The sequence below is a fragment of the Hippopotamus amphibius genome, chromosome 12, assembly GCF_030028045.1.
Source record: "Hippopotamus amphibius kiboko isolate mHipAmp2 chromosome 12, mHipAmp2.hap2, whole genome shotgun sequence".
Classification (NCBI taxonomy): Eukaryota; Metazoa; Chordata; class Mammalia; order Artiodactyla; family Hippopotamidae; genus Hippopotamus; species Hippopotamus amphibius.
This window is the reverse complement of record NC_080197.1, coordinates 57298278-57322536: the sequence shown is the minus strand read 5'-3', so window position 1 is coordinate 57322536 and position 24259 is coordinate 57298278. Positions and strand designations below refer to the sequence as shown.

General features: G+C 41.8%; 1 protein-coding gene across 9 annotated transcripts in view; it reads left to right on the top strand.

Annotated features, from left to right (window-relative positions):
* PPFIBP1 (PPFIA binding protein 1) overlaps positions 1-24259 on the top strand; it is a 174073-nt gene that overhangs the window by 17924 nt on the left and 131890 nt on the right. The window lies entirely within an intron of this gene.

Here is a 24259-nt window from a genome sequence, read left to right as displayed (position 1 = left end):
CAGTTCCTTGAGTTTTTCTGGGAGATGGTTCTGCCTCCTGAGCAACGTGGTAGCCGTAGCTCTTGATTCCTGCTCAGGCCTGTCTGCCATCTGTTTTCTCAGGGATGCAGTGAATAGTACAAAGTCATCAATAATCAATCAGCTCCAGGAATTGTTCCCTGTTATTAAAAGTTTGGAATGTTGGGAATAAAGTGTTCAGGACTCGTTGTCATACTTACATGTAGAAATGTTCTCTTCAAGTGGCTTTAGAGTAAAGATTTCCTCGGATGTGAGGTTATAAAGCAACTGTGTCTTATGTGGGGAGGGGTACACTCTCATGGTCAAGGGTGAAAACCGCAGCCCAACGCCCCGTGGTCTGGTGTCAGTTTCCAGCACCACGTGCTGCTGCGATGCACAGATGACTCGCCTGGCGATGTCTCACCTCCCTTACTTGTGAGACCGTGATACTCTTGGGCATTATTTAAACTACTGTCCCTGTTGACTGCATTGGGTTGGTGTTCAGAAAGTGGTCTGAGCTGATTATCAAAATGTGTAATTTTTAAATGGGATCACAAGTATTTTTCAAAGACTGTCTTCAACCTTCACAGGACCTCTGATAGAACGTGTCCCTCTAGGGCCTGTAATTTCTGCAGTACGATTTAAAAAATAACTTTCTTCACTTAGAAAACAGCTTGTCTTTTGTTAGATTGTCTGGAAGCACACCAGCAACTGGATGCTGAAGGAGCTTAGGGACAAGGAAGAGAAGGCAGCAGGGTTCGTCAGGGGGCAAGCTGATTTGCAGTGTGGGTGTAACTGCGGCCCTGGTTGCCCTTATGGGGAGCTCCGGAGCTGGGGTGGCCCTGCCCCGTTGTCTTTGATTGAGGCAAAGGGCTGGACCTGTGTACCCTTGAATCAGCCAGTTGTCAGCCCCTGGCCATCCCTTGTGGGGAGTGTCACTGGGTGCAGCAGTGTCCCGCCGCTGGCTGAGGATGACCTTCCCTGTTAGCCAGCATAGCCCGAGGTGGGTGCACTGGCCCTAAAAGTGGGGTCTGCTTGGAGCACAGTAGTGACCACTACCCTGTCCCAAAGAATCTAACCCCTTAAGAGAGAAACAGACAAGATATGTTAGCACCACAGTCCCAGCAGTACGGTTAAGTCCCTTTATCTGCAAAGTTAGACAGTTTGCATCCCTTTGCAGAACTGAAGGAAGAGGTCATACCTCTTTGTTAATGATAAATCAAACAGATCTCTAGCCTCTCCGAAGTTTGAGGCACTAGGATAATATTTATACTTGGTTGTGGTGTAGCAGGGGCCAGCTCCTTTATTTATGAAACGGCTGACCGGTAATTGAGTAACTTTTCCCAATCATGAATTACTGCATGTTTGGAATATTCATCATATATGTACATAAATGCAGTTGTTTCTGGGATGTTTAATTCATGTTGAATTTCTAGGATCAGTGGGTCACCACCACAAAAGGCAGGTAAGGCACACAGAACCATGAAACTCAGAACATTCCAGGGGACCCTAGGGATGGAGGGCAAACGTGGGAGGGTATAGCTGCTGTCAGAGTTACCTGATACAGTATTTCACTTAGTTGAGGATAGTGATTTAGGGGCCACATTGCCAAAGGATAAGTTAATGTACTTTGAAAAAAATGAATCAGCTTTCTGGCATTTCCAAAAGCCAGTTGTGCTCAGCAAGCGTCTGAAACTGTCTGGCATGGTTTGTGGGGTGAGTGGGATGAGTAAACAAGGCCAAAGTCATACATAATATTTTTCCAACTGCAGGTCGAGTCATATCCGCAAAAATGAACACTGTTCCCCTGCATTTTCTATCTTTTAGTAAGTGAAGGAGGTGGTGGGTTCTGCTGAGCTATCACCTCAGTAGTTTGGGTGTGTTGTGGACGATTTGGGCCTGGCAGCAGCGAAGGTGATTGTCTGTGTGTCCTGACCGATGGACCACACTTCCAGTGAGTCCCCCCAGCAGCCAAGTAGCCCTTGTATTCTTTACCTCCATCTGCGTTATCACCCGGGAGCTCTGTAACGCCACGTCGTGGGAGATGTTACCAGCCCGGTTCCATTATCGGTGGAGTAGAGAGATAAATAGGTCACTGTCCCTTATTCAGAACTGAACACCACCATCTGCCTTGGCCTCAGCTTCTGTATTAAAAACACACGTCTCTGACAAACATATGGACATCAAATAGGCAAAGCGGGGAGGGTTGGGGGGTAATGAATTGGGAGATTGGGATTGCCATATATACATTACTAATAAGAAAAAAATATCAAATTGTACACTTTAAATATATGCAGTTTATTGTATGTCAACTATATCTCAATAAAAGTTCTCAAAAAAAAAAAAAAAGAAAAAAAAACCCTACACATCTCTGCACCTCTCGGAGGGATGTGACGATTTGGTGATTGCATGATTTACCAGCTGGCTTAGTGCGTTGCCTCGAAATGGGAGACAGCACGAAATAAAAGCTGTCTGGGTTTCCTCAGCTGAGAAGGAGGTTACTGCAGCATAGTGACTGCCTTAGAGGAAAGGCTGAGGGGGCGACTGTTGAGCACGTGTCCTGTGTCTTCTCAAACCCTCCACTTAGATGATCTTTCTCCATGTGATCCCTGGGGTCTCAGGAGATCTGATGGTGCAAGGAGCAGATATCCTAACTGGGGGCAAGGAAAGTTGTAATGTTGTGCACATCTTCCTCTGGCTTCTTCATCTTTCCAAACGTGCCTGCACATGTGCATTTATCATTGGCATTCTGGAAAGTTCAGATGAAGCACCTCCAACTATAACTTTACATTGTGACTCACATCTGCAAAGGGTGATTAGAGAAGTTTCTTGGCCAGGAAGTACAGTCCTACGTAGAGAGAAGTAACTGTCATTAGGAGAGAAACTTTTGAAGAACCAGAAGTTTTTAAAAAGAGAAAAGAAAAAGTTGGGGGAAGCTTATCAAGGAAAGGAAGCCCCAGAGGTGAGCTGCAGGGTGCTGCCTGGAGCTGTGGGAAATAAGTCTTGAACGAGTGAAATGGAAAAAGGTCAAATGAAAAACATTGGCTGTTAGGTCTGGCGGGAGTCCCAGGACAGAGGGAGCACCAACTGGGCTTTGAAACCCACTGAAATTCACTCCACACAGAACTGCCCCACCCATCTACCCCAGTGGTCCCCAACATTTTTGGCACCAGAGGACGGTTTTGTGGAAGACAGTTTTTCCACAGGCGGGGATGGTTCAGGCAGTAACGTGAGCGACAGGGAGTGGCAGATGAATCTTCACTCGCCTGCCTGTGCTCACCTCCTGCTGTGCGGCGGGTTCCTAACAGGCCTCGGACCGGTACCGGGGGTTGGGGACCCCTGGTCTACCCCATCTGCCTCCATCCACCTGGAGCAGGAGGGTCTGACACACTCGTGGGAAGCATGCTGTTGGGCTGTTTTGAAAGTGAGACCTTGAAGTTGGGGAGAGCCTCACTTCCTTCTCCAGCTGATGTTCATAACCTCGCCCAGAGAAGACGCGGTGGTCAAGAACACAGGCTTGGGAAGCAGGCAGATTTCTGCCCTTTATTAAGGTGTCACTTAAATGCTGGGGCTCAGAAAACAGGAACACTGATGAAGCTGGTTATGTTTCATAGGGTTGTGGTGAAGAGTTAAGCGGGGCTTAATGTAGGAAATGCTCCACAATACGTAACTGTTATTATGTGTCAAGTATTATAACTGGATTTGGAAGAAGCACCTTCCTATACTCTCTGCCTTAACATATGAACTTTGAACCTGACCTGGGTCTCCGCAGAGATTTACATGCTATCAGTGGCCCCATGTGGGGGCTGGACAGTTACCCAAGGCAGTGGGTGGGTTTTTGAAAGCAGCTGTAGGTCCTTGCACAGGGCTCTGGGTGTCCATCCATGGCCCCTCCTGAGAGTCCCTGTTCTTAAAGCCCCTGAGCGTTTCTGTAGGTTGCTCTGGCAGGGATATCACACACATCAGCTTGGAATGGGTTTGGGTCCTATTTTTAAATTCCCATGGATATGGAAATGCAAAAGACCACGAATAGCCAAAGCAATCTTGAGAAGGAAAGATGGAGTTGGTGGAATCAGGCTTCCTGACTTCAAACTGTACTACAGGGCTACAGTGATCAAGACAGTATGGTACTGGCACAAAGACAGAAATACAGATCAATGGAACAGAATAGAGAGCCCAGAGATCAACCCACGCACATATGGGCACCTTATCTTTGACAAAGAAGGCAAGAATATACAGTGGAAAAAAGACAGCCTCTTCAGTAAGTGGTGCTGGGAAAATTGGACAGCAACATGTAAAAGAATGACATTAGAACACTTCCTAACACCATACACAAAAATAAACTCAAAATGGATGAAAGACCTAAATGTAAGGCCAGACACTATAAAACAGAGGAAAACATAGGCAGAACACTCTATGACATATATGAAAGCAATATCCTTTTGACCCACCTCCTAGAATAATGGAAATAAAATAAAAGATAAACAAATGGGACCTAATGAAACTCAAAAGCTTTTGCACAGCGAAAGAAACCATAAACAAGACAAGAAGACAACCCTCAGAATGGGAGAAAATATTTGCCAACGAAGCAACTGGCAAAGGATTAATCTCCAAAATATACAAGCAGCTCATGCAGCTTAATACCAAAATAGCAAATAACCCAATCCACAAATGGGCGGAAGGCCTAAATAGACATTTTTCCAAAGAAGCCATGCAGATGACTAACAAACACATGAAAAGATGCTCAACATCACGAATCATCAGAGAAATGCAAGTCAAAGCCACAATGAGGTATCACCTCACACTGGTCAGAATAGCCATCATCAAAAAATCTAGAAACAATAAATGCTGGAGAGGGTGTGGAGAAAAGGGAACCCTTCTCCACTGTTGGGAATGTAAGTTGGTACAGCCACTATGGAAAACAGTTTGGAGGTTCCTTAAAAAACTGAAAATGGAACTAACATATGATCGAGTGATCCCACTTCTGGGCATATACCCAGAGAGAAAACCATAATCCCAAAAGAAACATGTACCACAGTGTTCATTGCAGCACTATTTACAATAGCCAGGACATGGAAGCAACCTAAATGCCCATCAACAGATGAATGGATAAAGAAGATGTGGCACATATATACAATGGACTATTGCTCAGCCATAAAAAGGAATGAAATTGAGTTATTTGTAGGGAGGTGGATGGACCTAGAGTCTGTCATACAGAGTGAAGTAAGCCAGCAAGAGAAAAACAAATACCGTATGCTAACTCATATATATGGAATCTAAAAAAATGGTAGTGATGAACCCAGTGACAGGGCAAGAATAAAGATGGAGATGTAGAGAACAGACTTGAGGACACGGGGTAGGGGATGGTGAAGGGGAAGCTGGGACAAAGTGAGAGAGTAGCAATGACATATATACACTACCAAATTAAAATAGATAGCTATTGGGAAGCTGCTGCATACCACAGGGAGATCAACTCAGTGATGGGTGATGACTTAGAGGACTGGGATAGGGAGGCTGGGAGGGAGTCGCGGGAAGGAGGGGATATGGGGATATGTGTATAAATACAGCTGATTCACTTTGTTGTACAGCAGAAACTGGCACAACAGTGTAAAGCAATTATATTGCAATAAAGAGCTTAAAAAAAAAGTACAAACAAAAAAAAAATTCCCATGGATAATGGGTTGCTCCATTAAATATATGTAAATATTGATTCACCTCCTAACCATCTCCTATGTACAAGACACTGGGCCCATAAAGGTGCAAAATGGAATGGTATATCAGGGCTGCCTGTTGTGTGTTAGGGGGTTGTGTGATTATGTTATTTGTGCCTTGCTACAACCCTAGGAGAGGAAGTTTTGCAGAGATCACTAGTTTTGCAGAGATTAAATAACTTGCCCAAGATCAGAGATAATACCCATTTTCACTGAATGTAAGACACATTTCAGTTTCAGCGATGTTAAAACATGAAAAAGTATATCTTTCAATTAATGAAATGTAGAAAATATTGGAGTCTGGGTGCTACCCCACACCTGTCTGATTTCAAATCTTTCCCCCATCGCATGCAAGGGCTTATCTATCTAGCTGGTGAAGATTAAAAGAAGCACAGAGAAGAGGACAACTAATGTGTGTGTCAGGACTCGTAAGGGCAGCCGTATAATAATGGTTGGTGTTTATAGACTGCTTATGATGTTGCAGTGCTTTTCTGTGCTATAATTCATAAAAGAACTTTAATCTTTACAATCACTCTGAGGTGGATACTGTTATGTTCTTTTTTACAAACAAGGAAACTGAGATAGGTACTCATTCCCATTTTCACGTGAGAAAACTGACACAGAAAACTTCTGAGGTCACACAGCTCGTACTAAAAGTAAATTCTGTAATATGGTACTTTTTTTTTTTTTTTACAGGATAGAAGCTCATTTTTTTAAAAAATTTTTATTTATTTATTTATTTATTGGCTATGTTGGGTCTTCATTGCTGCACACAGGCTTTCTCTAGTTGCGGCGAGCAAGGGCTGCTCTTCCTTGTGGTGCATGGGCTGCTCAGTGCGGTGGCTTCTCCTGTTGTGGAGCACAGGCTGTAGGCTCTTGGGCTTCAGTAGTTGCAGCATGTGGGCTCAGTGGTTGCAGCGTGTGACTCAGTAGTTGTGGTGCACAGGCTTAGTTGCTCCTCGGCATGTGGAATCTTCCCGGACCAGGGATTGAACCCGTGTCCCCTGCATTGGCAGATGGATTCCTAACCACTGCACCACCGGGGAAGTCCCTATAACATGGTACTTAAGAGTTCCAGCTTATTTATAATCATGACAGACCTGGTTAAGGCTCCAGAAGAGTGTGATCTGATCGAGGGGTGCTCATTGTCCTCTGGGAGCACGTAACCCAGGCCTGGGTCAGGCAGAATTCCCAAGGGGGTGGCACCTCAGCCAAGATGGGAATGTCCATCTCTCCATCCCTTGCCACTATGATGCTAAAAATAATCTTGGTTACCCTAGGTAACAGACCTCTGCTAGTCCCATCTTTCCAAACCTGGCATTAACTAGAAGGAACTGACTTTATTTATAATTTATATCCTTTCCACATCCAAAGAGCAAGTGACATAGTTTAAAAGGAACACTGTAAATTAGGAAGTCGTTTGAGAACTAGCAGGATGGGTGCATGGAAGGTCTTGGAAATCCCCAAAACAGGAAAATAAAACCAAAACACTTGATGACATTGTGTGATTTATATTTCCTGCAGATGACTGGTCACGTCATCTTTTGACAGCTTTTATGTTATGTCCCGACTTCTCAGGCCCTGGGAGGACTGCCTGTGCTCACCCGCTGACTGACCAAAGTCTCTGTGGCAACTCAGCTAGTACTTGGCTTTTCATTTTTCTCTGATTTCTTGTATAGAATTAGTGATTTTCATCTCAAGTTGATGTGTTGTTAAAGGATGTGAAGATTGTGTGCCAGGCTGCCATCCAGAAATACAGCAGAGTATGTTTAATTGGATAGATTTTCTGTCATTTAAAAATAAATTTTGGCAGACTCTGGTCCATAAGTAGAGATATTTAAAGACATTGAAAGAGCCTGCAGAACACGGAGTCCTGATTTCTGATTAGCAAACTGCATTCCAGGTTTGTATTTGTCCCTCAGGAACCCCTGACCCCCAGTTTTCTTATCTGTAAAACAAGGGGGGGTGTTAGATATTCCTAAACTTCTCAGGCTCTAAAATCTCTTGATTCAAACATTTCTAATCAATTCTAACCCGGCTTTTGTTCTGATTCACCGGGTGCCTGCCTAAAGCCAAACGTTGAGTTTGTTCCTCTCCAAGTTGTGTTGTCAATGAATTGAAATGGATGTTATGTTTTAAATTCTGATCACCTGCAGGCTGCATTTCAAAGGGAAAGTATTGTGGACATTTTTCTTCCACATCTTTTGAATAGAGAGACTCATTGTTCATGAAGAGAATTGAGCTGCGGTAGGTTTTGGGGTCAAGATGCCCTTTTGCTGCAATAATCCCTGACAATCAACCCCAGAGCCAGTGTCTCGCTGAGCTGCCCTAAACTGCGGTCAGGAACACTGATGCTGTGGGTAGGCTTAAAGGAGGGATGGCAGGAGCAGAGGACAACTGATTGGGTAGCTTTGAGAGAGGCGCAGCTGGGCAGTGGAAGCTGGAGGTCGGGAGGAAGGGACAGATGGGGCGGAGGATGGGGGAGAGGAAATGCACCCACGTTTAGCCCACTGGACCAGAGTGTGATTCCAAGTGCATGTCTCACGGAGGAAAGGTTCTTCTCCTCTTCTCTGGTTCAGGGCTGTTTGGTGACACTGAACTCAGTATACTGCAGCATGACCCTGGTCACTGCCCTGAATGTGGGGGGGGCAGGGGGCGATTGAAAATAAAGATGAACTCAGGCGAAACTTCTTCAAATCTGTGACTGACAAGTCTGGCCTCTCCCGCGGGCAGTCAACAATGCTGCCTCTGTCATGGCTCCGTCCAGCTGGGTTGGGGATTGTGCTTACCAGGGCGCTGTGTGAATGCTGTTTGGTGCCCTGCTGTGTTGCGTTTTCCTGCAGCCCTTTCTGGCTTACAGAGAGATTGCCCTCACTGCTCTCTTAACTGTCCGGAGGCTGGAGGTCTTTGGCTGCCCTGCTGGATAACTAACCCATCTACCATGTGTGAACTGACTTCATGAATTGCCCTGTAGAAGCCAGAGTACCCAGCATGTTATGGGGCTGATATGCTGTATGAGGTGTGATGGAAAAGTCCCGGGTGCTTGATGAGTTCTTAGTAAAGCAGCTTTTGCGCTGTGTGTCTAATTGTCTAGGGGTCAATGATTGTCTATTAATTGGTGACCTATGAATTGAATGGAAAGCAGTTCTTGTCTACAGAGTTGATCTGCGATGAGGGGGTAGGAAAAGGTCCCTGAGAATGCTCATTGATCACTTTGGGCTTTATGCTCAGGGACCCAGCCTGCCCTGGGGGTGCCATTCACACCATTTATATCCCTGGCCCTTATCTGATGCCCTTAGTAATTCTCTGTACCTTAGAGACCATTTTCAGGTGTCCTCTGTTAGAACAGGGAGATGGAGCTGGCTGCGGCCCATGATCAAAGGATTCCTACTATTTTTCCCTTCTCCAGGTCTCCCAAACTGAATAACTAGGATGCTTTCTGAATTATATGCATTATTTAAATAACCAGAGAGGCAGTTTGTAAGTGCCTTGCTAAGTGCGTTGGATAGGTTTGCTGTCTCACAAATTGAGCAGGGCACAGAAAGGCGACTTTGGGGAATGCCAGTGTTTCAACAAAATTTAATTTCATTACCAGGGCCATGTAACAACACCCATCTGGTTAGCACTGAGTGCTTACGTGTGTATTATGGTAAATGTCTTAAAACTGGCAACTTGTCCACATTATCTGGCAATCCTGTCAAGACTCCTGTTAAGTTCTGGAGATAATGCGTAGCCAAGTGTAATCGAGACAGCGCCGGTGCTGGTGGAGATCGTGACCATGTTCGGGCCAACAAAACAGATTTTAATCAGTTATTCCTTACGTGTTGCCAGTCACCAGGTCGCTAAGCCTGGTGAAGCTGACTATTCTATTTAAAACGATTGCTTTATGAAAATTTGTATTTTCTCCGGTTTTAAAAAAAAAAGATGTGCGTTAGGAGATGATTTGGAGTTTAGCTCACCACAGGGTTCTTACTCAGCATTTTCATCAGTGATGGGAATTGTGGTCTAAACAGAGCTGGGAGTGACAACTGATGACAGTCAAAATCCAGAAAATAATCAGTACATGACACGGTAAAGCGAAGCTGGTGATATTTTAACTAACAGGGTTATATGCCATGTTGTGAATTTACATCTTAAAGATTTAAAAGTGGTCATAACTTGGTTTGACAAAAGCTCCCCGGGGTTGTTTTCAGGTGCAAACATTGTGATGCCCTGTTAACAGAAAGCTGAGGAAAGGTAACCAAACCACATTTAGCAGAGTTAATGCAAGTTCATGTCCATTTTCTTGGAGATAATGGTCCTTTTGTGCTCCAGGTCAGCAATTCTCATGCTGGACTCCATACATCACATTTTAAGAGGAATGTTGCCCAATCAGAAGGTTTCCAGGGGTGGGGTGTAGAGACAGTGTGACCAGGGGTCTGGAAATCGTGTCCTGTTAGGAGTGGTTTGGAGAAGTGGGGCTTGATGTCCAAGGAAGTTAAGGAAGACAGGACTGCTATTATAAAACTTGTGTGCTTGCCAAGCAGAAGAGGGAATAGGCTTGTATTGTTTGATCCCTGAGGACTGTCCTGAACTGGCTGGGGTGGGGTCGGCAGTCTGACTCAGGGAAGGCAGGCCCTTCCAGTAACCGAGTGAGCATAGCCATTTAGAGGAGGTGGCAGGATTCATGCAGATGCACCAGAAAGCATCCAGGCTTTGAGTGGGCGCTTGAATGTAGATGTTGGCTCCGGTCCCCTTCAACAATAAGGTTCTGTGATTTTGTAAAATAGCCAGCTCCTCCTGGTTCTTTTCAAAAATTATTTTATTCAGAGAGCTAGCATGGTGGAAGAAAGACCTCTCTTTCCTGGGCACAAGTCATGGAAAGTACAGTAACTGCTTCTTTCCGATGAGAGCCGAAAAAGCTCTGGAAATTTCTCTAAATGTGGCTTTTCTTGTTCCTTATTTTCTGCAGATCCTCTTAAGACTAGAGATTCCTTATTCTTTTCTTTGGTCTTGTGTTTCACTTGAGTGGGCTAAATAATAGTGATTATTATATGCAAAAAAGGTTACTACCAGTTTATTTGGTTTTTTCCTCCCTGAGGTGAAAGTTAAGCCTTGTTTTCCTCTTCTTGGCAGAAATTGTGCTTTTCTTTAGAGGAAATCATAAATCAGGATTGAAGGCAAAAAATATGTTAACCCAGCTCTGCCCCTTACTCTAAGGAGCGATAATCACTTGGCTGATACAACGCTGAGAAACAGAATTAAAGCATTGAAGCCTCTTACCTGTTAGCAAGCTTGTGTTTTCATTGGCTCAAATCCTTTTAAGAAATATTATTTTGGGGGAAGAAAGTCTCTGTTTTATCTTTATAGTCCTGATCCTAGTATCAAGTATATTTATTCTTTTAAACCTGTTGGGGACCATTTTACATAAAATTATGAGTAGCTTAAATCATAGTCTTATGGTTGAAAGAGGCTATACATTGGAAAGAAACCCCAATTATTTATTTGTCACTGTTAATCTTTCATTCAGTGTTTAAAACTTAAATTGTGAAACTTAAGTTGAATTATAAGTAATGAATACAGAATATTTTAAAATTAGCAATTAGCCCACTGAATAAAACTACTTCCTGAATACATCTGTTGCTTTTGGAGGGAAGTATTTTTTGGCATAATAACATGCTGGTTTTGAGTCATCTTGATGTGGTCGATATGCTGATTCCAAGATCTGCTGGAGAAATCAAAGTTTCGAGGTAGGTTATTGATTTTCTCTATGCCTGACTGTAAGGTTTCTGACATATAGATGGCTGTTACGGCCATTCCCACGGCCATTAACATTCATTTCTGTGTCTTAATGAAACACATAGATATTGAAAGAAAGAAATATTGCATGGGACTTGAGTCTTTATCAAGGTTTCCATTCTTTGCCAGTGATAACTTTATCAGTGAATGAAAAACCAGTTTTGGGATATCATCAAACAGAAGCTATCATGGTATTACCCCCCAATTGATAAAGACTAGCTATTGTGGGCTTAGCTTGCATTAGTAGTTATGCAGATTTTGTGCAAGATTTGATAGGAGGTTAGGTTTGCAGGAGTTAGGAATTCAAAATGGATTCTCTTGTTTATTGTCTCTTTCTCCTGAGAATCAGGAATGTCGTCCACCGTGGGGTTGTTGTCATTTACTGCAGGAACAGGAAACGTCTGTTGTGCTTTGCTGTTGGCAGTCTGCATTTGTCTTGGTTTAGAAGTTTTCTTCTTGCATGCTACTTTTAGGCCAACACAGCCCTGACATCCAGCACTGACCAGGAGAGGGCACGTTGAAAGAATAGCTAATAAAGAATAGCAGAATTGCTAATAAATCATCTAACGTCTTACTTCTTGGAATTGTTGGATTGTTGGAGGCTAATAAACTAATCTATATAGGCCTGCAGTTCTAGAAGATTGATTATTTTACATTTGCTCAGGCATATATACTTGGAGGAAGGGGGAGTGAGGGGGATTACGAGTCTTAAAATTTCAAAGACACCTCCCCCCCTTTTTACACCCAGCCTCCCCCAGAACAACCCACTTTGAGACAGGGCTTACTGACTTGTCTAGGTGGCTTGCATTTTGTTTAATTTTAAGATCTGAATTTTCATTGAGTCCTCTTCTTTGATAATCCTCCGCTACTGGCTTCATATGTATTTTGGGAGACAGAAGAGGGAGTCTGCTTCAGAAATCTCTTAGAGCTTGAGTTATTTTTAAATTAACGAAGGAAGAATTTTTCTCCTCATGCTGAGCTTTTTTGTATCAAACTAAAGTTTTTAGGAGTAACAGCATGGAAACAATACTTATTTTTCCACAAGGAAAGGGAATACTCTGAAAAAATAAAAATGTGAAGATGTTTATCAAGTACCTAAATGTCTATAGAATGATAATGTGTATAGATGTTTACATGGCTACATTTGCTACCTACAAGAGCTCTGTTTTTCAAATATCAGCTATACTCATGTTATTTTTACTGCTAGGTCAGTTCATAAAAAGTTTCCAACACTGTAGGCATATTATATTTTGTCTAAGTGCTAAGTTCTCCCTCCCCATAATAGATTTTGTGTGAGAAGTGAGTGATGCAGATTTATTGGGGACAAACCTGCAACTACTAGAATGTGAACTGCTTTCTCGTATTTCCAAGTATTCAGGAACGTTCTCTCTTTCTTACAGATTTCTAGATTCTCTAATTCTGTTTGTTTTCTGGTAATTCTGATTGCTAAGAATCGCTCAGTTGTTTAAAGGATCTCCTCGTGTTTGAAGCGCTGTTTCTTTATTTCCTGGAGTCAGTTCATTGCTTCAGCACAGCCCCACGATGCTGCATGTGACTTTGGGTGTTTGTGTACACTTCATACACTCATAGGATTTTAGTAATGAGTGGGTATGTTTGAGTGGAAGTTGGCTCTTGAAATATTTTGAAATACAATTATTAGGCATTTTATATCTTACAGATGCTTTATTAGTATGCTCACATACTCTGTTTCTTATACCTTTGTCTTCTCCCTAAGGACTTTCCTGGTCTTTCCAAGAGTAGTTGGTGTTTAGAGCCTGTAACTGTGATTTTTAAATAAACAGGGCTACTTTCAGTGATTAGATCATACTACCAAAAATTAAGGGTACTTATTTTCATTTTGTCTTTTTCTTTCCCAGACTGGAAGCAGTACAGAAAAGTGGGAATATGTGTAATTATACAGGATATTATATGTTATGTATCACACACACTAATTCTATGTGGGTCGAGAAATATCTTACTCCTTTTGACGGTACAATTGGGGAAAATCGTTTCAGTATATACTCCCCTTGCCTCCCACCTCCACACACAGTCATCATACATATACAAACACAAACATGTTGCTTAGACTAGCATAATACCTATGCATTGTACATGTGTTTTATCTTCTGTAAAATAATCCTACAGGATCATGTGTAGTGTGTACTGTAAGACTTCAGCTGGGAAGTTATGTTATTACAAAGTCTTATCAGCATCACCAGAGGTAACAAAGTGTATTCACCTAAACAAGGTGTACTCAGCTAACCTTGCCATTAACCTGTTTTGTTGGTTATGACTCGTAGCTGCAATAATGATGTTTTAAGCACCAAGAAGTACACATGAAAGTCTCATCAGTGCTAAATATTAGTACCAGTTTGTATTATCTTAGTTTCTTTATCTTTAAAGAAAAAAACCTTATTAACTGTAAGATTTTCTCATTCATTCCTGAAGTTAAAGGAATGTGATGCTTCAAGGGGGAAAAAAAGCCAACCCAATAACACAGTACCAGAACTCTCTGTTATTTTACAATTGGATCATAGGGACACCTATGATATTTGAAAACCTAATTATAGTTATACCTCATGGCATAATTATAAGCCCCTTTCCTTCCAGACATGAAAATTAAATGGTGAAATTTCTATGCACAGACCCAGCACCCATGTGGAACAAAACCCTGCTATTTCCCAACATGAAAAATAAATGTAATTGGGCCAAGCTGACATTCTAGAGGGGACACACAGACTAGGAGATGGTAAAGTTGTTTATTCCTCCCCCTCAAGAAACAAAACCCTATAATTGACATTTAAACTAGTATGTCAAATGCAAGTGGCTGAGGCTTTTCTTAATGATAAAATGAAGTCTTTGTAATAGTTCTTCATCTGTGGAGAGAATTTGTGTTGACAGGTAAAAATTACACAAGGAAAGCTTTACACACTTGAATGTTTTCAAAATTTGCACCCAGAAATTTGCCCTTGTGTAAAATATATTGTGTTTTTAATCTTTGAAAATCCAAGTTTTTCTTAATTCTCAAGCAGCAGTAAATAATCCTGCATCTTAAATATAAATATGTTATTGGCTGCCTTAGATCTTGACTGAAAAATAAAGAAGAAAGGAATAAAGGACCACAGATTTGCCTGAAATGAGTTCACAAAACCTCAGGAATGAATTAAATGCAAAATAAGTTCATTTGTTTCTGTCGTTTAGATTTGGCATCCTTTGCTGCAGAACTGTATGGATTCTCTTGGTTTAGGTTTTGGAATTTAGGTTAAATCGGACTGGTGTTATCTCTTAGATTGGACTGGTATTCAGAGGGAGACGCCGGGAGGAAGCGCAGGCTAGATTAACGCATGGTCTACATCCCCTGCATGCTACAGACGACTGGCACATTTTAGCTGTTCCATAAAGCAGGCCTGACTGCATCTGCGCTTGGAGGTGATACTAACGGATGCGGCTTTGGGGGCTCTTACTGTGAGCTCAGTACTGTGCGAGAGCTTTCCTTCGATCAGAACAGCCAGAGAGGTGGGTATTATTACCTTCATTTTAAGATTAGTGGACCGAGGTTGACACATGTTGGGCAAATCGAATGGACACAAAGTGAGCAAAGCAAATCCAGCCCCCCTGATCCAGAGCCTGGGTGCCTAACCACTGTCTCCCAAGCATCACTGGCAGGTCACTTCTGTGCCCTTGAAAACTAACTTGACATTCTATGCACCAAACCTTTTCTTTTAAATAATAAATAAGTAAAACTGGAAAGCAAAAGTTCGTAAGTAGTCATCTCATCATGAAGAGGTAATTATTGCTAGATTTGGTGTTTTGAACGTCAGTTCTTTATTTATGGATAAATGATATCATTTTTCCTGTATGCAGAATCCTCTGATGGCTTCTCATTTCCAAAGTCTTTTAAATGGCACAAAAGTCCTTTGTCGTCTCCCGCCCCCAACTTCTCTAACTCCTCTGACCTCTCCCCCTGCTCCTTCCCACCTTGTTTACTTTGCTACAGCCACAGCTGCCCCTTCTCTGTTCCTCCAGTTCTCCCAGAGCACTCCTGCCCCAGGACACTTGCACTTGCAGTCCCCTCTGCTTATTGCAGACGTCCCCCCAGAGAAGCACGTCTCACTCATTTCCTTCAGCACTGTGTTCTGATGTGACCACATCAGGGTCACCTTCCCTGACCAGCTCATACAAAATAACAACCCTCCTCTCTGAGTTCCCTGTTTCCTTACTGTGCTTTCTTCTCTCCATGGTATCATCACTGTCTCTTATATTTTCACTTGTTTATTTATTTATTTGCTGTTTCTAGGCAGGGACTTTGTTTTGTTTATTGCTATATCCCCAGCAACTAGACAGGTGTCTGGCACACAAGAGAAGCTCCGTAAATATTTGTTGAATAAAATAAGTGAAAGTGTGTGAATATGTGCACATGCGTGTGCGTACACATACATGCGCCGTCTTTTACATGGTGTTTTGTAGCCTGCTTAGTATTAGGACTGGTATTCCATTATATGGCTATTTTGTAATTTTCAAAAGTATTAGGACTTTTGATGATGTAAATTGTCTTCCACATCCTCTTGGTAGAAATTACTCAGGTTTCTTTGGACCTACATGATTTGTTAACCTCAAGTTTGTCCTTCAGATGGTATTTGGCTTTGGTTTTTTTTCCTTTACCTTTAATTTACAGAATCAGTTAGTTGCTAACTCCTGTGGGGTTCCCCCCCCCCACTTTAAACATCACTATTCCTTATTTCCGTTACCATTAACTAAGCCATTCTTTTTTTAAAGTCATAATTGTGCCATGTTTTCGGAAATCTTAGAGGGAATGGGCTTTTTAGACTGGTAACATCAGGTTTAATTCTCATTTTTCTTACTTCCAGTTCTCGTGTTCTCAGGCAAGTTAACTCCTGAGCCATGGTTTTGTTAATTATAGAGATGGTTATGATAATGATAATATTTATTTAGTAGACTTATTTGCAGGTTTAATTGAAGTAGCTCATGTAAGAGCAGTGCCAGTTCTCTATTATGTGCTGAAAAATCCAAGTGGATCGGAATACTTGTGTCATCGTTTTTTTTTTTTTTTAACTTCCGAATATAAATGAATGTGTTAGGCGTAATTCTAAAGATGCCTTCCCAGGATGCCTGTCATTTGGTTGTTTGGTCAAACACTAATCCAAGTACTACTGTGACGGAACTCTGTCAGTCCAATTAAGGTTAGTGATCGGTGGACTTTGAGATGGGGAGAGTGGCACAGTGTCCAGGTGGGCAAATTTTTTTTTTCAACAGTAAATATTCTTTTTTAAAATTGAAGTATAGTTGATTTACAATATTATGTTAGTTTCAGGTGTATAGCAAAGTGATTCAGTTTTACGTATACATACATATATATATGCTTTTTCAGATTCTTTTCCATTATAGGTTATTACAAGATGTTGAATATAGTTCCCTATGGTATACAGTAGGTCCTTGTTTATCTATTTTCTACGTAGTAATGTGTATCTGTTGATCCCAAATCCCTAATTTATCTCCCCCCCTTCCCCTTTGGTAACCATATGTTTGTTTTCTACATCTGTGAGTCTATTTCTGTTTTGTAAATAAGTTCCTTTGTTTTGTTTTTTTAGATTCCACATATAAGTGGTATCATATGATGTTTGTCTTTTTCTATCTGGCTTACTTCACTTAGTATGATAATCTCTAGGTTTATCCATGTTACTGCAAAATTATTCATTTTTATGTGCGAGTAATATTCCATTGTGTATATATACCACATCTTCTTTATCCATTCATCTGTTGATGGACATTTAGGTTGCTTCCATGTTTTGGCTGTTGCAACCAGTGCCGCTGTGAACATTGGGGTGTATGTATCTTTTTGAATTAGAATTTTTGTCTTTTCTGGATATATGCCCAGGAGTGGGATTGCTGGATTATATGGTAACCTGTTTTTAGTTTTTTAAGGAACCTCCATACTGTTTTCCATAGTGGCTGCAGCAGTTTACATTCCAGGTGGGCAAACTTTAATTACATAAGCCTTTAAAAACCAAAGACTTGGTCAGAGAGATGGGGCAGAAGAGGACGTCAGGAGGAGAGGGGAGGCAGGAGGGCAGCTGAGAGGGGCTTGACCCACTGCTGCTGACTTTGTAGAAGGCTGCAAGCCAAGTGGTCTCTAGAAGTTGAGAACAATCCCTGGCCCACAGCCGGGAAGGAAACGGGGACCGCACTCCTACCGCCGCGCAGAATGAATTATGCCCACAATCTGAATGAGCTCATCTGCACAGATTCCAGGAAGGAACACAGCCCTGCCACCGCAGTGATTTCTGCCTGTAAACCTGGAGCAGACACCCAACAGAGCCACGCTGTGCCCAGACTTCTGATCCACAGAAACTGTCAGAGATGAAACAGGCATTATTTAAGGCTGCTAAATTTGCAGTCATTTGTTGTGGCAGCGATAGAAAACTAGTACTGTGATTTGAGAAATAAGGCCAGTGTTAGAAGGATGTTTGGACATCGCTGCTGTAAGCTTTGGCTGTCACGTTTCTGAATGAACATTGCCTCATTAGTTTTCTCCTTTCCAGAGGTTTATCTGCTGGAAAGACTGTGAAACTTCCATGGAATCAGTGGGTGCATCATTTCCCTTGATCAGTGCTGGAGATAGAGGGACACTCATGCATTCTAATAGTCTGTCCCTTTTCCTCAACTTTTTCATCACAGTACTTCCTCATGACAAGTGTACTATTCTTGAATTAAAGTTTAAATTCTACAGTTGATGCCCATCTTTTCAGAAAGGAAGTTTTGGCTTCCGGCTGTAATTTAGAAAGTGGACCTTAGGGCTATTCCTGGAGATCTTCTGGAATTCCCAGATTTTGTAATACCTTTATTTTCTTAGCGCTCCTTCTTTCCATGGCCACTACCTTAGCAGTGTTTTCAGTCCTTTTTGAAAGTTATTGAGTTTGGGTCTATAGGAAGAGAAAGAAACTTGCATTTTGTGGATGGCTGGGCCCTTCTGGCTTCCTTCCCTAGCTTTGGGACTCTGTGTCTGGCAGCCCTCAGAATGCATGATTTCTATTCATCCGTCTGTATAATCATGGGTTAGTTCATGCCTGTGGGGCAGCTCTTGGATATTAAATCTGCACCTGTCATATCGTAGTCTTTTTAATAACATATATGCAAAATATTTTTATAGATGCTTATTTTCATCCATGTAATACTGATTTCTGTCGGCTTTTTTTACCTTAATTCTTAAAACTCTTAAGTTACAAAAGCATTATGTACTTATTGTAACATGCAAAAAATATCATAGTATTAAAAAATGGAAACCTTCCCCTGTTCTTTTCTGCACTCCCTTCCCATTCCTAATCCTCTGTAATTAATGCAATTAAAAATTGTTTGACTATCCTCCCAGACATTTACAACATTTATACACACAGGTAAGCATATCCAGAATTTTTTATTGGCTTAAAAAAACACTATCACACTGTTGTTTTGCTTAGCAGCTTCCTTTATTCCTTCTCCAGTGTGTCATGAAACATCTTTCCATATCTGTATACAGCTGACTCTTGAACAACGTGGGTTGAATTGCACAGGTCCACTTCTACGTGAATTTTTTTCGCTAAATACTTACTGCACTATTATGCGATCCGTGGTTGGTTGAATCCGTGGATGTGGAACCGCAGATACTGAGGGCTGAGTGTAAGTTATATGCAGATTTGCAGATGCACAGAGGATTGATACCCCTAACCTCCCCACCTCCATGTTGCTCAGGAGTCAACTATATGTAGCTCTCTCGTGTTTTATAATGACTGTACAGTGTTCTATTGGACAGATATACTGTATTTTTTATATTTATGTGGTTTCTAAAGATTCATTACCTCTGAAGTGTTGCAGCGAGCATCTAGGTACATAGATCATTTTTTATAAAGTCTAATGAATTACAAAGTAACAAGGTACGTGTATTGAAAGTATTGATAGATGCTGCTCAACTTTCCTTCAGTGAAGCCTCTTGATTTACACTCCCACCCGTGATTTAGTAAACTCTTTGAAGGACACCCAAGAGACTTGATAGTAGTAGATTCTAAGGAGAGGAACTGGTGTCTGGGACATAGGAGAGGGACAGAGACTTAATTTTTAGAACAGGTCCTTTTGTACTTTTTAAATTTTGTGCTGTGGGCATGCATCATCTATTCAGAGAAAAACAACAGCAACCACACTATTGGATTTCCTCTTGTTCCACACCTGATAGGTGTTGTGCCTCACCAGTCTTTTTAGTACTATATGAAATAAAGGGTCTCCTTTTAATGTACATTTCTTTGATAATTAAAAAGGTTGCTTTAGCTTCATTTTATTGAATTTTAATTAAACATTTTTATTTTAAATTATGAATACATTCTCACTGTAAAAGCAAATAACGCGAACATTGAGGATAAAGCCTAATCTCCCCCATCCTTGCTCCTTTGTGGTGCTGCCACCCTTGTTGTTCTCCCCATAGCTGCCAGGCTGCCAATTTGGGTGTAACCTTGTAGGAATTCTCTCTGCATTTAGGATGTCATTTTGTTTTGTGTGTGTGTTTATTTATTTTTATTTTTATTTTTTCACTGCATTGGGTCGTTGAGGCTTCATTGTGGTGCGCGGGCTTCTCATTGCAGTTTCTCTTGTTGCAGAGCACAGGCTCTAGGTGCAGCGACTTCAGTAGTTGTGGCACGTGGGCTTCAGTAGCTGTGGCTCGCGGGCTCTAGAGCGCAGGCTTAGTAGTTGTGGCACATGGGCTTAGTTGCTCCTTGGCATGTGGGATCTTCCCAGAGCAGGGATCGAACCTGTGTCCCCTGCATGGGCAGGTGGATTCTTAACCACTGCGCCACGAGGGAAGTCCCTGTGTGTTTCTTTTAAATGTAAAGGTACTTAGGGAATATATAGACAACAAAGGTTTAGGCACTGGGCCAGCGGGTGTGAACCCCAGGTCCCTTCCCTTTGTACCTGCGTGTGTTGCGTGGGACATTGAGAACTTACTGAACTTTGAACTTTTGATCTCCTTTCTTCTTCAAAACTTGAGATGATGTATACAGTCCTCTACATATAAGAACAAAGAAGGAGTGTACTTTTATCTCCAAAATCATATTTAAGGATATTTGAAAGGAAGTCAAGTGTGTAGTTGAAAAATCTTTAACATTCACATGGCTCATTTCACAAAAATATAATTCTCTGAACCTAATTTATCATGATTTACTAAGCCTGGTTATATTTTCACTTTTTCTAGTTGATTTCTAGGAGTCTAGCAGGAAGGTGAAGATACACTAGAGGTAAATTTTTGCAGGACTAACTTTTCCCTTTTGTACTAATCATACTTGCTTTTACTTTCCTCCCAAAGTTTCCCCATTCTTGCATTTAGCCTTTGATGTGTGTCTGTTTTCTGATATTTTTATACAGATGATGCTTTCAAGTTTCTGCCAGAAAAATTCAGCAAGACCCTTTTTATTTTGCCTTCCAGGTCTCTCCCACCTCCCTCCCACCTCCTGATCTGCTCTTTGTTCCTACGATGTCTCTTCTTCATTCTCCCAGGACACCAACCCCTTCGGACCCCCCATCAAGGGTAGTTCTTCTCACTGAGGTCCCCCTCTCACCCTTGAATCCTTTGTCTTCCCATCTTAAGCCACAACTGCCCTGTGAGCTCTGCTTTCAGGCTGTAGGGCACTGCCAGGCACAATGATGAATCCCTGCTCTCTTCAGCGGACAGACAGACAACAACCCTTTGATTATTCATCTCCTGTTTGACTTCCTCAACTGTTTCCTTTCATGACTATTACAATAATTTTTCACAGTTTTTCCAGTCGCAGTCTAGAGTCCTCACTCACTCTAAGGATGACATCATCTCCTTTTTTTATTGACGAGATCTAGGTCAGGGGTCACAAACTCAACTGCCCACGAGGGCCATCAAAATTACTGAAATGAAAGAGGAGATGGGCAGGTGCCAGCCGTGTTGTGTCGTAGGAGGAGCGCCAGCAGTTGTCCTGTGGAAGCCTGGCCCGGGGTTGCCCACCTTCTCTGTTCTCTAGAAAAATCAAATGTCTGGTGTTCTAGGTGAAATCTCTACGTGTTTAAATCAGATTTTTTGAAACTCTACAGAGGCCGACAGAACAGATCTGACAGCTGGTCATCTTGACTTTCAAGCTTCACTTTCTTCTTTCACCTTAACATATTTCTGTCTTTTCATTTGCCTTTTCTTCGTCTCCAGGGGTACTCGCTTTCTTTCCTGTCTCAGGTGTTCAGCTGTTTCCTCTGCATCACCTTTGATCAGCATAAAAACCTTCAGAAAGTGGAACAAGGGGCTGCCTTCATTGCCTTTCCTTCCTCACTCGCTCTTTTAACCTCTCCCATCTGTCCTTTGTCTTCACAACTGCTCTAAAGCTCCTTCGTTCCTTGGATCCTGTGATTTGCACTAACCTAAATATTCTTCTCTGAATGCTACTTCTCTGTCTGTTTTCACCAGCCCACCTTGCTACATCCTAAATCTATTGTTTCTCTGAGATTTTCTCACTGGCCCTCTCTCTACTCTTCCCCGTTGGTTCTGGTGACCGTTGTGTGTGATCTGCGGGTCTGCAAACCCAGCGCGTTCCAATGGGACTTATTACATCACCTCTCTTCCACCGCCAGCTGTTTGAACTGACTTACATCAGTGATAATGGCACCACTGTTTTCCCCAGGCATTTAGGTTCTTTGGAGCTGTCTTTGGATTTTCCTTCCCCTCTTCTCTCATATTATATTACAGTATATAGCTGGCATTTGTGCCTTCCTTTCTTTGACTTGACTCTGAATTAGAACGCAGTGTTCTCCTCCCACCTCCTTGTGTCCATATGAACTTATATGAAACACAACTCTGACCATGCCACTGACTGGCTCAGAAAACCTCAAAACCTCTCGGTTACTTACCAAATCTAGTCCAGTCTCCTGACCACCACTCATCAAAGACTTTTAGGATCTAGCCACCTATTTCTCTGTTCCTTCACACGTCCTGCACTCCATCCAGCCAGAACTACTGCCATTCCATGAACAGCCCCCATGCTCAGTTTCAGCCCCCATGCTCCTGTTTACTCTGCCTGAAATTCTCTTTCTCCTTGTTTCTTCCAACCCTTCCTGTGGTCTACTGAACTTCTATATGTTGTGTTTGTTTCTTTTTTTTTTTTTAAGAACTTTTACTGAGATATAATTGACATACAGTAAACTGCATATATTTAAAGTGTACAATTTGATTTTTTTTCTTATTAGTAATGTATATATGGCAATCCCAATCTCCCAAATCAGTCCCCCACCCTGCCGCGTTCACCCCTTGGTATCCATATTCTGTGCATTATTTAAACTTTCATCTTACACATCCTCTCTTTTTAGAATACCCCCCCATAACTATCCTTAATTCTAAGTTATTTTTCACATCTGATTTTTTTCCCCACCATTTCATTTCTCCCCTCATATTATATTATATTCCATTACGTTACAGATCATTAGTATACCTCTTGTGCCTCCTCATGGACTATAAACTTCTTTTTTACAGACTATGCCTTATTGTTAAATTTTCACTCCCTGCGGCACGTAGCCCAGTGGTAGGTGCTGAATACATATTTTAAATGAGAACTTTGGGGTTATTCATAATTAAAACATAGGTCATTGGATTCTCCCACCCTGAAACCCAGCAGATAAGAATTTACGCAGTGTCAGTGCTAAACGTCGTGCTTGGCACATGGTAGGCTCTTAGTCACAGGAAACAAAAATTGCTGTCCTTCACTTGAATGCATCCTAAACAGGCAAGGAGATTAGTTCTGTGGCTGTTCAAGAACAGCCGGTTCTGCCTGCTGTTTGCAAAATATGAAAGATATATTATCACACAGCAGGGGTAGTCTGCTCCCACCTCGTGTCCATATTAATTTATGGACAGAAGGACTGTTTTAGAGAGAAATTGGCAAGACTTCAGCAATTTAGGGTAGTCACGTAGTGGGGTAAGAAAAGAGGGGGCCCTTCAAGGCTGAGCTTTAGTTTTGAGGAGGAGACTTTTAATTAGGGATAATCATGATTTTGAAAAGATAATAACTTTTTTTTGAGAGCTTGCTGTGTGCTGAGCTCTTAGTTTGAATGATCTCAATGAATTCTCCCACAGGAGGTGTGAAATATTAGCTCCATTTTGCGGATAAGTAAGTTAAGTAAGCTGGTTAAAGGCCACACAGCAGGGATTCAGCTCAACTGCTTGCTCTAGAGCCCCCACCTCTCTAATACCATCAGAGGGAGTTGGGAGGGAAGGAAAGCCTCAGTCTGGAGCATTTGCTTTTTATCCCTGTGATCTAAATACTACTTTATAAGCCCAGGGCTCGACTTCTGTTCCTGCTCCAAAGATAACGTTATAGCATCCTTTAAAAATTGGCCCTCAGTTTGTTTTGCATACTACTTAATGTCTGCAGAATGGAAAAGCACGCTGGTTTTGTTCCGTGTACCACATGCTACCTCTGTCTCCCCCTCTATCCATCAACAAGATACAGGAAAAAATTAACCCACCTGAGTTTTAGAAGTGAGCTGAAACGTGTTAAATTGCACCTGGGAATGCGGTAGACTGTGGAATACTCTACAGACAAATGACCCAGTTTCTTCAATAAATAACTTGCAAGGAGAAAGAACAGAGATAAAGGGGGGAACCTATAGATTAAAAATTCTTAGGAAAATTTCATAGGAAATCTCTGTATCTTCTCTCAATTTTGTTATAAACCTAAAACAGCTCTAATAGTCTTTTAAAAAAAGAACCAAAAAAAAAATTT